Source organism: Crocodylus siamensis, chromosome 7, assembly GCF_052110815.1.
Source record: "Crocodylus siamensis isolate JL-2025a chromosome 7, ASM5211081v1, whole genome shotgun sequence".
NCBI classification, from domain to species: domain Eukaryota; kingdom Metazoa; phylum Chordata; order Crocodylia; family Crocodylidae; genus Crocodylus; species Crocodylus siamensis.
In genome coordinates, this window is record NC_143401.1 from 56697684 (window position 1) to 56711516 (window position 13833).

Sequence of the window (13833 nt, forward strand, 5' to 3'; positions counted from 1 at the left end):
CGCAATGTTATTTTACTACTTTCTAGTTAAAAGAAAAGGAACACAAAATTATTAAAAACTAATTACATGAGGATTTCTCTTTGTTGGTTTCCTGCAGAGCTTTCTCTTTCTACAATGAGGCTTAGAAGGGACACAACCTTAAATTTCTGCTGCTTATGCTGTTTGTTTACTTGCACAATGAAAAGAGAACACCAAATTCCAATGAATCGTATTCCCATGTGCTGACAGTATTGCAGTAAGTGGGCTGGGAACATACTACAAGAGAATATATTTCTTTTAAAACCGCACTATCCATGTATAAATATACACATGGATACAAACATAGAATATACAGTATTAAAACAAAACCTAAAGCCTAGCAAAATATTTCCATATCACATACGCATGCACACGTTTGTCTGTGTACGCGCACGCATGTTTATATATAGAAATATTTTGTTAGGCTTTCATTCCATCCAGGAAGAGCATGCACCAACTGCAGATGCTTCCTCAGCCTGATGAAGGGTATTTAAACCTGAAAGCTTGCTAAGCAGAATCTTTCCAACTATTTGAGTTAGTCTAATAAAAGATATCAGATTTAGCCAAAGAACAATGTCTGCCTATGTCCTTAAACCAACACAGCTGCAACCTACACCCTTGTTAGGCTTTAGATTGTTTTAATAATATAGATACATAGATATGAAATACAAATTACCAATGGATAGTGAAAGGTTTTAAAAGAAATATCTCCCCTTGGAGTATTTCCAGCCCAATTAAGGTCTAAATTTTGTCTTTGTAAAAGTTCAGCCTACAAGCAAATTGACAGTCCCTTTCAACCTTTCCCCTTGGAATTTCAATGCCAAATTTGAATGTCTCTCAAGCTATAAAATATATCTTGTGCCCCAAAAAACGGTACATCTACTTCCTTGTCCTCTGAGCCACCAGTTAAAAAACAACTTTGGGATGTAATTTATTGCTTCCTGCTCAAACTCTGAGCTAGCAGGAGAGAGCACTTCATGCTTCCAGAATGCTCACCCAAGGTGACAGATACTTTCTAAACTGGAAAAGAGAATAAGCATTTAAAGGGCATTTAAAAATGCTTAAAAACCAGTACTAGGATCCTTTTCTAAACTATCTCTCTGCACAAGGGTAGCCTCTCCTTTTGTCTCACCACACCAGTAAATCAAGACCCAGTGCAATAACCTCTCCAACCTTCTACATTGGTTCCTCCACTGAATCCAGAGTACAGTTTGAATTCTCTATCCTGATACAGAGAGTCCTCCCAGGATTTGACTTGTGTTACCTGAGAAATCCCCACATGAGCATGGCCTAGCATGCCAGCTACATTCCACTGGAACAAGCAGGGCAGTCAGTCAATAGGGAAAGATGATGAGTGCAAGAGAGAGTGTTCACAGGACCTGGACCCAGACTGTGGAATTCAGAGATAACAATGATCTACTTTCAAAGCTAAAGGCAAAGCTCCTCCCCGAGTTGTAGGTCTCCCTCAGTAAATGGTTCGCATGAACACACACAAATAAAGAAGCCCACTAAATTAATCAAGTTATATTGTTTTCCATGCATGGAAGGAAGAAAGAAAGGGCTAGTGTTAAAAACTTTAGAGGTACTCAGTTACTGTGACAAAGGGACCATATGAGCACCTACATAAATAGATCAGACATTACTGTGGTTGACTATAACTGTGGTTCTTAACATTTTTAACTTCAAGAGATGCATTGGAAAATGCTAGCTTAGTTTTCACTTGTTTTTTCACTACAGAGAAATAACAGAAGCAATTCTTCTGTTGTAAAGCTCTTAGAAAGACCACAACAGGCCAAAATGTTTTCAACACTATGAATCCCTATTTGAAATCTCTGGATTTTTTATGAGACATGTTTACACTCCTAACAGTGCTAACATTGAATGCCACCCCACAGCACCCATAATAGGATCTCAAGGCACCACAGGGTGCCATGGAATCCTTGTTGAGAATTACTAGACTGAGGGGGAAAATGGTAAACAGTGTTTCTTACAAAGAGGATAAGGCAAAAGCAAGATTCTGTGGAGCAGAAGGAGTTGGAGATCTTGGAACAAATATCAGGCCTGTTACATCATACACAATTTAACTGAAGAAAATGGCATTTGCTAAAAAGGATTAATTTTGGCAGCAACTTAAACGCTCTTTTCTTTTTGTGCTCAGATATGTACCTTCTATTAACGCCACTCAGCCAGGTGGTTGCAGATTGAAAGTTATGGCTTTGTGCTTCACAGACCCCCCCCAGGTTCAAAAGGATGCAAGCACGTCATGACTATTGTGCCATCTGCCTCTAGCTAAAATATAAAATAGGGAAGAAATAAATTTCCTCTACCACTAGGACATCTACACAGAGCATAGCAAGAACCCTCCAATTCAGTGATTGAGCGGTGCCTTCAGAGCCTTTTAAGGGTAGTGCAGGGTGCCATGCACTGTTAGGTGTGCAAACATGACTCACACGGTAAACCCAGAGGGCGCCTATACACGAGCATCGAGGCTGCTCTGACGTGTTGCAATTACTACACTTCAGCAGACTACAGTGTCACATGGATCAGCATCCCCATGGTGGGGGTGCTTTAACTAAAGCTTGTTCAATGAGCTTACTTAAAGCACCCCCAAAACCATTTTTTCAGCATGGGAACCCTGATACACATGATGCTTCAGGCACTTTAATTAGATTGGCTCTCTGAGCTTGTGTAATTAATGCGCCCCACCCTGCCTCCAAGAGAAAGTGTATAAACACCTAGGGGTTTCAAATAAGAATTAACAGTGTTAAAACCAGTCTGACCTACAATGGAGCTCTTTACAAAAGAAGAACTGCTCTATTATTTGTCTTACTCATTTTCCAACTAAGACCTGGCATTTTCTGGGGGATGCCTTGAGGCTAAAAAGGGGTGTTTTAAAGCTAAAAGGATTGAAAAACACTTATCTGAGTAATACTGCAGCCACTGGTGCCACATTCCCCCACTACATTTTTACCCAAGAAAGGTAGAAATTATTTTGTAATTCCCATTTTATCATATCATCTCAGCCGCTTGCTACACTTGCATTTTCCTCTACTCCCAAAACTCCCATTGTTGCACAACCATCACAGACCTACAGCTTACTTAACAGCAAGTCTAGCCAATGCAGCGATTCCAGCACTGGGAATCCGCCTGCATGAGGGCTCCCGTGGTGGCTACTGCAGAAAGTAAATGTGATAGGAAAAGTTCAAGGAGACAAGGCTTAGAAGAATACTGGTCATGGATGCATGAATAGTCACCCATGGCAAGTTAGCCCATTATATAAAAAACAAGAAAATAAAAAGCTATGAACACCTAATGCAGGCCCATCCCAAGAAAGGCACATTTAGCCCTGGGTGCCCATCACGGACAATACTATCATTCTTTTGAGCACCTGCCTTTCGGTACACAGTCTGCTCATTTCTCACACCTTCAAATGCTCTGCTTGTTCTTTTGCACATAGCTGCCAGAGGGCAATTTGCTCCAGCTTCATGACTCAAGCTAGGTCTGTGTGCTGCGTGATAAACCAGGGTAAGAATTTACAGCACATCAGCTGCTCTGCAGCAACTGTTTACGTGCACATTCTTCTTACCCAGTGATAAATGCAAGTAGCTTGTTCATCAACAAAAGTGGGGGCTATCTTGCATTTCTGGTGGGGTAAGACTTTGCATATGTGATGTTACCACAGGGGAGCTGATTTACCATGAGTTTACACTCTAGCTCCCCTAGCAGTAATTTGTTCATATAGTCAAATCACTAATCTATAAAACTATTCCCAATGCTGCTCACTATTCTAGGATCATATCAGCTTTTCTCTCCACATCAGCATCTCATTCCCTCCTCCTCCAATGCTATTCACTGGTGTGAAAAGGCAATTTACTCTACGTAAAGGAGAAGGCCTCTTCCGCAGTTACAAAATCACACGGAAAACACTAGCACTATAACAGTGCTTCTGCCATGGAATATGACAAAAAGAAATCATCTCCTCAGCAAATCCCCCTGTCCTCTCATGTTCTCCACTGGTTGTTCTAAGTTGCAGCTATGGTATTAAAAAAATGCATTAGAAAATAGCTCCTATTATTGCTAGCTTTTATTTTTGAAACTAGGTATTCCAAAAACTTGCCCTGAATGCACTCCGCAGAACAACCATTTTCCACTCGTTCTTTCCCTCTCCCCCCACCAGTGTAAGAACAGGCATCTGCCAAACTAAAGCCATCATTTAGAGAAACTGCAGGAGCTTTCATAAAGGAGACAAGAACAGGAACTGCATCTGCAATAGCGACAGCCACATCAAACCTCCAACACAAACATGATGAGAGACTGCACAAATGTCTGAGACAGCTTCAGTCAATCATGCACAGCAACCTTATTGAAAACTGATGCACACTTGTTTTTGCAGCAATAAAAAGGCAGAGAAGTTAATCTAGCCCATTCCCTTGTCAACGAAAAAATTCCCCAGGGGATGTTGCACCAAACTCTCTAATCTATTTTGTAACAACTACAACACCAGGGACTCAATGAAATTCAGGGGCCAGTGACTGGAGTCCAGAAAGAAAGAATCAGCAACTCCCAATCTCTTGCCATCTGTTCCACTGACTACCAGTAATTCCACAACTGTGGCACACTTTATAAACCACATCAGTCTTCCCAGTTACGCGACTACACTTTCATATTTGAACATGAAAAGTACCAAGTACTATCACTAGTGGGAGGGCAGATCCAGGGGAGACTATGACTATTCCATAGTTTCCTCAAGTTTTAGACACCTGCTGTTAACAAACCCAGTATGGTAGGGAGTCTAGTAATTAGATTATAAATCATGACTCTTCTTTTCTCATCATCAGCTCTGTGTGACTGTGGGTAACTCCTTTCTGCTACATTCTGGTCTGTAAATTAATACTTCTGTATGTCACAGGGACATTTTACAAACCCGTTCAGTTTTCAGAATGACACACTATATATTGGTACAAAATATCACTGCCCTCAGCTCTCATTTAATTGGAGCTACACTGATTTGTATTAACCAAAGACCTGACTCATCTCTCAATAGCAGAAACCTATACCAATGAGATATTAAAGGGGGGAAATGCAATATAATAAATTGTTTTCATTAGGCAACTAAAAAAAAAACACCACCCCCACCTCTGCCACCACCATCTGGTCTTTGGGGAGTGAAAGAACAGAGCAACAGCTTTTTGTAACTGTTGTTTCAGCCCTCAGAAAATCTGTGCCTATCTAGTTCTCATCTGCCAGAAATAAATCACTCTCTTTGAAAGCAATTTCAGAATTACATAGCGCAACATCTCCAAGGACCTTCTGTTTCTATTGTCTCAATATGCTCTGGATCCCATTTTCTCAAGCTAGCTCCACTCAACTACAGTTCTCAGTGGGGTGGATCTTTTCCCCACTTGGTACACGGCAGCAACAACAACCATGTTACATGAACTGCAGTCCATCTGGTGTTGGACAGATGCCCAGTTGTATAGATTTGCTCTCCAAAATTCCTCTGCAGGGTTTTCTTTCCTGGACAGAAAAAAGTAGTGTAAAACCTTAGAATTTCCCCCTTATATCAAATGAGACCAACATATAACGGCTCCTGGCCACCTCAAGCTACCAACCTCCGGCAACTGTTAGTGCAGAAGCACCTGAAGACCCTAGTCAGGAGAAGGGTCTTGTTATGGTACAAGATCTTTAGACCCAAGAGGTGCCCGTGTAAATTAAACCACAACCTAGTAGGAGATGTAACAAAAATCTTGGAGAGGGGTCAAGAACAGCAACGATGGGATTTGACCATCACATGCCAAGCCCTGTGCACAACTTAGGAGCACATTTTTAAAGAGAACAAGAGTGTGTTTAATTAAAACAGATGTGCATTAGCAAACAGCACTGGCCCTGCTGCTTTTCCTATAGGCATCATGAGAGGTTGAAATAAATGTTTTAGGTCTGCAAGATCCAAACTGCTTCATGACAAAAGTTTCAAAGTCCATCAGACAGACCACCATAGTTATCAAATGTTTTGATTTGCTATTATGCCATGCAGCCTTCAGGACCAGGGAAGATACTCAAGTTCCAACATACAATGGATCCTAACCATCTCAAAACCTCAGAACACCTCTCTTGATTATGCTGATTTGTATGGATGTCTAGAAAGCTCTGACCACAAGTGGGATTCCATTATACTAGGTGCAGAACTGATAGAGTGGACCATGGTGTCCCCAAACTGACGCTTACACTGTGAAAGCTTTGGCAAAAGCAAATTATGCTGTACTATTTGGAGCCTTTTACTGTATTTTTCATGTATTAAAATCCTTTGGCTATAGACCAGCAATACCTTAAAATATACTTATTGTTGCATCTGCTTTTCAATAGGGCACTGTAAATATCCGGATAAATAGAATGTCTTGCGTTCAGTCAGCTGAGATGTGTGATGGTTCCATGAAACAAGATGTATGAATGTGTAGCCTGCTGTAAATGCCTCAAACCCTGTGCCCAATACCTTGAATTCTATCAGTCTAAAGAAAACATGAAAATATTAAAAGATTACAAAGCAAATGACTTCAGAGCTTCAGAAGCCACAAGGAGTAGGTTAGATATGCACCTCCCTGGCAGCGTTGTAAAGAAATATATGCCACTTTGGATCACAATCTTGAAGTTACTGAAGTGGATTAGTAAAAGTCTCAGTGATGTCCTTAGTTTTGAAATACTAGAACTTCTTAGAGTTAAGCTTTTAGTCTTTTATGAATGACTTTTAAAACAGTCGGGCACTGGAGTGGTGTTGTTGTAGCCGTGATTGTCCTGGAAATATGCGAGTCAAGAATTTATGTGGGTCACACCTCTTATGGGACCAACTGCCTAATTTGTAGTCCAGGGCTAAGTACAGACAGGCAAAAAGCCTGAGGCTGAATCGATTCAATCTTCGCAGGTTAGTCTAAGCTGCAGAGATTGAACCAATAAACAAGCAAACAGACATTCACTTTTGATTTCAGAAATGCAGCCATTAGCGGTGCATGGATAAATATTTTTTGGATACTGATACTGATTTTTAATGAGCCAGATAGGCCGATACCATTCCAATTGCCAATATGCAGCCAGGCAGCTTGAAGAGCAGCATCTGGCTGGTAAGTCTGTTGAGGTAGGAGAGGTGGGGGGAGGGAAGGGACATAGGGGGACAGAGGGAGGCCCCCACAGTAAGGGAGAGAGTGGGACCGGGGCTGGGGCAGGGGCTGCCCAGCCAGGGCAGGGCACAGGACAGAGCTATAAGCAGCTCCCAAGAGGTATGTACCCCCGGATCTGCATGCAGGGTGAGGGCAGACTGCCGCTGTGGACTGGGGCCGGACCAAGCTCTTCCCAGTGGGAGGCTGGCCTGGGCTGTGCTCAGGGCAGGCATCAGTGGTGCTGGGAGAGGGGTTGGGGGGGGCTACAGCAAGTTTTAGGATGCTTGCAGGCCCCCCCACTATCTATCCTCCCAGCACCACCACTGCCCATCCCAAGTGCAGCCCAGCCCAACCCAGCCCCCCCCCAACAGGAAGAGCCTGGTGCAGCCCCAGCCCCACCCCACAGTGACAACCTGCCCTGCCCTGCCCTGCATGCAGATCTGAAAGCACATGCTCCACATGCCCTCCCAGGGTGCATGCAATGGCAGGAGCCACCCCCCTCAAGTCCCCTGGACCAGCCACTCGTGGCTCCATCCCACACCCCACTCCGGCTGTGGAGTGCCCATCCCTGTGCACATGCACAGGGCATTTATTGGCAACATCAGACAAAAGAAGCCAATTACCAATGCTGTCGATTTTCCTTATATCAGTGCCAATCCGATATATTTTTCATGTGGAAGAGATGTGGTGGGGCAGATCAAGGCCCCGCAGCGAGGAAGGGTGTAGGGATGGGGTTGGGGCTGCCCAGCTGGGGCCAGAGCAGGCACGGGACAGAGAGGTGACTCGCTGGGGGAACATAGGAAGTGTGGAGAGGTGGCTCCACAGCTCGTCCAGTGCTCATCTGGCGGCTTTTGCCACTGCTCTTGCTGCTCGTCCAGCAGGGCACGGGAGTGGGGGGGGGTGCTCCCAGATTTGCCCAGTCAGGAAGAGCCTCGCCTCAGCCCACCCCGCCCAGATCCAGGGGCACACACCATCCCACACCACCAATGCCCTCCCCGATGAGTGGCAGGAGCCGCCAGATGAGCACCAGACAAGCCACACACAGTGGCAGGAACCACCCCCCCACCTTCCCATGCCCCCCTGACAAGCTGTGCCTCTGTCCCATATCTGCCTTGTCCCCAGCCCACAGCTGCAGCCCACCCCGCACAGATCCAGAGGGTACATGCCTTCCCCACCCCCCCCCCCCGCTGCCTGCCTGAGGTATTTGCAGCTCTATCCTGTGCCCCTCCTCATCCCAGCTGGTCAGCACCTGACCACATTTCCTAATGAAATCAGACCACATTTCCTAATGAAATGTTAACTTCTCACTGAAAACACTAAGGCATTAGATAACCCTACTTATCCAAAAGCAATGTTAATCTAGATGGCAAGAGAAGAGGGTAAGACCAGCTTCCTCTTGGGCATGAAGCAGACTATTTTCAAAGAAGACCATGCCTCATCATGGCTCTGGCTCTACTGGAATACCAACAAAATAAGCCTAAACAAAATGTTACATACCAGAAAGAACCCTTCAATAAACTGGGTCTTTTTTGACCTAGAAATGAGGAAACACCCAAGCAAAACCTAACTGCTAAGTGCCAGTTAAAGCAACATGAAAAGCTTGTCTATATAATATTTGGCCCAGAGAGCATATAGCGTATGAAAAAATGCATTTTTGGAAACTGAAAGCTATGATTTTGTTCTATTCCTAGCTAACCACCACGTCCTCTCCTGATTAGAAAGTTCTGAAAGCAACACAATGGATCAATTTACAAGCCACGCACGGTCTTTCCACATTACTGCTGTGCATGCAAAAGATGGTTGTTTTTAAACAGGGTTTTAAAAAAACCACACCTTCTGCAAAGCAAATAAGCTTCCTTTCTTCCTCTTCATGGTTTTTGTATTCAGTAACGGGAGAACAAAATCTGACTCTCTCTTCGTCTCTGTGAACTTTCAAAACAAGCTTGTTAAGTGCATTAAAACAAGGGCCGTGTTTGCATGAATGACACAGACTAAAATAGACCAAGGAACAACAAGGACAAGTTTCCTGGCTTCCAGGAAGGCTAGCCCACCCCCACCTGGCTCCTAATGGCTACACAATCAACCAGGAGAGGGGAGGGGGGAAAAAAATAATTTCATCCAATACTCTTAACTTTACAAGACACTCATGAAAGGACTATAACTAGACAGTTAAGAAAATGCATCTTTCTCTGTTTGCTCCACTTGGTGCCTAGCAGCCATGGTACATATAACACCTCTCGTGAGTTATACACAACAAATCACAACATGGCAGGTGTTAAACCACTTTACCCCTGGATAAAAATGGCAGGTCATCCATAAAGTTGCTCACCAAACTTCTCTGTAGGGTAGTAGCATCCCACAATAATTTTACTGTATGGCCAATTGGCACAACACAATGCAACATCTGCCAAGGGTCTTTATACAGTGCCTTTCATTTGGTCCAGTTCATTGTTTTATCAATGGCTGCCTCGTGTACTGCACTTCCACACAGTCTCAAACCCAGTTACCCACCATTAACAGCAACAGAGCTAGAACTAAAACTGAAGTGGCAGAAGCAGGTGACTGCATAGAAAAAAAAGGAAGAGGCACCAGTAGGGTACTGCAGGAGGTACAGCAAGGAACAGGGTGCTGCAAAACCCCTGTATATATAGCTCGGTTACAGAATAAGTCTTCTGAACCTCTATTTTTTTTAAAAAGGCAACAAAATAATGCACTACTTAAAGTTTACTCCCCTTTCTCCCTTCCCTCCACAGAGAAGTACTCTATGGCCCACTATGCTAGACTGTGTTGTGCAACGGAGACCCTGTCCTTTACACATCAGAACAAATTTAGTGGACTGTTTATCTATCACAGCCATTACATGTATATACCTAGGACCACAGAAGAACAGGTATGGTATTCTACTGCACTGCTTAGAAATAGTAGGCGACCATACAATTACATACAAAGAGTCAATGCATGTCTTTAAAGGGGGATGCATAATCTTGACTTTACCACTTGCTGACTTGAGTGCTTAACTCCACGATTGGCAGGTAAGATTCTTTGAGTAGATGTGATATCTTTTATTAGACCAACTGTGTAGTTGGGGAAAAAAAAGTTCTTAGCAAGCTTTTGGGCACAATCACCCTTCTTCAGGCACAGGGAATGTCTCAGTTGCTGTACTCAGTTAACTACTCAGTTGGTCTAATAAAAGATATCACATCTACTCAAAAAACCTTGCCTGCCTATGCCGTTAGACCAACAAGGCTCAACCAAAACCCAGTAACTCCACGATTTGAACATGAGAGGCTGCAGATCAGATGCTTTACAGCAGTGGTTGTCAACTTGTTCCAATTCAAAGCCCTGCTTCTCTTCCCCATAATGTTTTTGGAACGGGTTGCTTCAGAAACTCATTTCACTCCTTTTTTGGCTGCAGAAAAAATAATAAAGCAATTCTTCTGCTGCAAAAAACTCAGAAAGACCACAATAAGTCAGAATGTCTTTTATAAAAGGGGCTCCTATTTGAAATCTCTGGGTTTGTCTTGTGAATCACGTCTAGGTGTTTCCGCATCTCACAGTGTTAATACCATGCAACAGCCTTAAAAGCACTTACAGCACCCCATTTGGAAATCACCATTACCAGGTAATTTCTTTTCTTTACATTAGATGCAGTTCCTTCTTGAGGAATGGGCAGAAGGAAGAAATTGGGCTTAAAGCTCTTCTTTTTATTCTTTCTCTTTCTTCACTACTTGAATAGGAAAACATTCCAATAGCTTTCCATTTCCACCCAAGGTGTACTTCTGGCAAGACTATTTCTGGCATTACTTAATGAGCATGTGGCAGGAATGGTGTCCAAAGGGACACCATCAACCTAAACATACTGCTTCTGTCTAAAAACATCCTGGCTGCTGTCAAGACAATCGGGACTTAAGATCACCGTAACTACAATTGAAGATATTTTTTTTTTTCCCTATTTTTCTTTTTTGTTTCTAATACAGGCAGTCCTCAAACTTAGGACACGGTAGGTTCCTGAAAACCATGTCTTAAGTCAAAACATGGTAACTTGGAACCAATTTTCTCATAAGAAACAATGTTATAAATGGGGGATTGTTTCCTGAACCAAGGCCCGATACCCTATTTTCACCAAAAATACCCCAGAATTTTGTACTCGAGCAATTATAGATGAGTAATATAGTTACACTAAGGTATTTATATTATAAATTGCAATTATATTGATTTGGAAGGACTTCTTTGAGGTGACTTTGCAGAACTTTTTGAAAGGCTCTTTGTTGGACTTTTTGAAGGGTTCTTGGCTGGAGTCTTCTTAGGAGTCTTGGCTGCAGGTTTTTCTGGAGTCTTGTCTGCTTTCTTAAAGAAAGTATCCAAGGAAGTTTGAACAGATATTCTCCACAGAGATGAGCAACGCAGCAAACTGGTTTGCTGGCATGGCATTGCATTGGATCAACCGTTGTAAAGTTGAAACTGACTTCATAAAGTTGAAACAGAGTGTCAATTTATAAACGTAAGCTTGAAATATTGTAAATTGAGGACTGCCTGTATTTGACAGTGCTTTGCTTCCAGCCAGTCATTTCCATTCTTCCCTTCTATGGTCAATTTCCCCTTTTGTCTCTGTCCCCAGCAGAGGAGAGAACAACATATGTAAAACAGAAAATGTGATAACAAAACCGCAGAAGTAGGAAAATGTAGGTCCCGAATATCCCTGTGGCTCCTTTGTTAAAAACAGACTAGTTTTCAAGTCAGATCAACTCTGACCCTTTCAAGGAGCAAAACTGGAACTCTGAGATGTGGTTCCAGTCCTGGCTCTGTAACACGCCAGCCACATAAATGTGGACAAGTCATTTTTTAGAGGGTCCAAATCTCAACGGGTCACCGACTTCCATTAAGGGAAGGCAGCTAAAAACAAACAAACAAAGAAACCACAAAAAAACCCCAAACCTCCAGCCCCTCCCCCACCAAAAAAACCAACCTGTTTTTCTACTGGCAAAATGGAGACTCACTTACTTGCTAAGGAATATAATCACACCACATTAATGTTTATAAAATACTCAAACATCCATATTTGAGACACACTTAAGCAATGCAAGATATTACCATCATAATTATCATACCTATATACAGATCTACAGGCAAGGCTCCATAAAATAAAGATCATAGGCTGCAGAAGTTGAACCCTTCTGTCAAAAATCAAAGCCACCTTGCTGACCTAAACCTAAGACCAGCACATCTCAATGGATTACTTTGCTTTGTCATGTCATGGGCAAAGGCACCTGTAAACTTCCCAAGCAGATCACACTTAACGCACTGGGTGTCTGTACCACAAAAACCTTTACCCACACTAACCATTAACCTTGCCAGGGTCCCACACTCTGCTGTCATAGACATAAATGCATGCTAGATATCACATGCATTATTAAAAAAACACAAATAAACTTAAACAAGCTACACTGTGCTATTTTAAAGCTCAAGAAGCACAAATTCGAGGCAGTTTCTGCACATCAGACCTTGATTTCACTGAAAACAGACACAAAGTCAGTCTAAAGAAAGAAAATGACAGATTAATAAAGTATCCTGTGTAGGAAATTTTTAACATCAGCTCTCATCTTCAGCCCAAAAAACAGAGCACCTTTTCTCTCCTATCCATGGACCACTAATCCCAGAACAAGCAGAGCCGAGTCATCCTGGAAAGCTGAAAATATTTTCTGGCAATTCTTGCTATGTTGGATAACACTAAAAAAAAATATGGTAGATCCAGGATGCAAGAAAGCAGCACATATGCCCATGTTATTTCTAACAGCATGTTAAAGCAGGAAATGTTTACAATGAACTTCAGTCCAACACATTTAGGAGCAGGGATGGTGTTGTTAAACGCAGTGCAGATTTACAACAGTGTCTGCCGTTCCATGAAGAGTTTCTCTCTTGCAGGCAGGCTAGGTAGCACTCCCTTTAAAATTTAAGGAGCCAGGCTATGTACTGCCCTCAGCAAAGCAAAATCTCCTATGGGGCTGGCATTTGATTTTGCCTTAAAGTAAGTTTACAAAGGATGTGCCTTTTAGAGCAGAGCAATACTGTACACATGCTGGTGTCATACAGATATGCAGTGCTTATTTGTGTGAGTGGGTGTGCCTTAGACTGCATGTCTGCAAATGGCAGTGAATGTCTATGCCAACTGCAGAGGTTAAAACCACACTTCCTATCTGGCAAAGCAATTTTAATCGACATGCAGTAGCCCATTCAGAGCCTCATTTTTCAAAGGCATTGGGCAATCACAACTCCCACTGATTTTCAACTGGTGCTGCATGTGCTTAACACTTCTGAAAATCAGACCCAAGAGAAACCTTGCATTTGGGCATCTTAAATTTCTGCTGTAAACATAAATGAAAGGTGCCTGTTTTCTAGTCACTTTGCATGTCTGTCAGCCCTGTTTAGTTTAATGGAAGTGAAACATGCTCTTTGGGGACCACAAGAATGGAAAAATTCCAAGCCATCCAAGTTAACATTTAACTGACAGGGATCTTTACAGGCAAAGCCAGGCAAGTGACTAAACACTGCACCCCAGTTTTCAACCCTGCACATCCAAACATCAACTTTAGGTACTGAGCACTCAGTATAGGATTCGGCTGCCAAAAAATTGGGCTTGCAGCATAACATGATACTTTCCGTCTGTACC

General features: G+C 42.7%; 1 protein-coding gene across 2 annotated transcripts in view; it reads right to left on the bottom strand.

Moving 5' to 3' along the window:
- The window catches only part of PALD1 (phosphatase domain containing paladin 1), a 199068-nt gene that overhangs the window by 166052 nt on the left and 19183 nt on the right, over positions 1-13833 (bottom strand). The window lies entirely within an intron of this gene.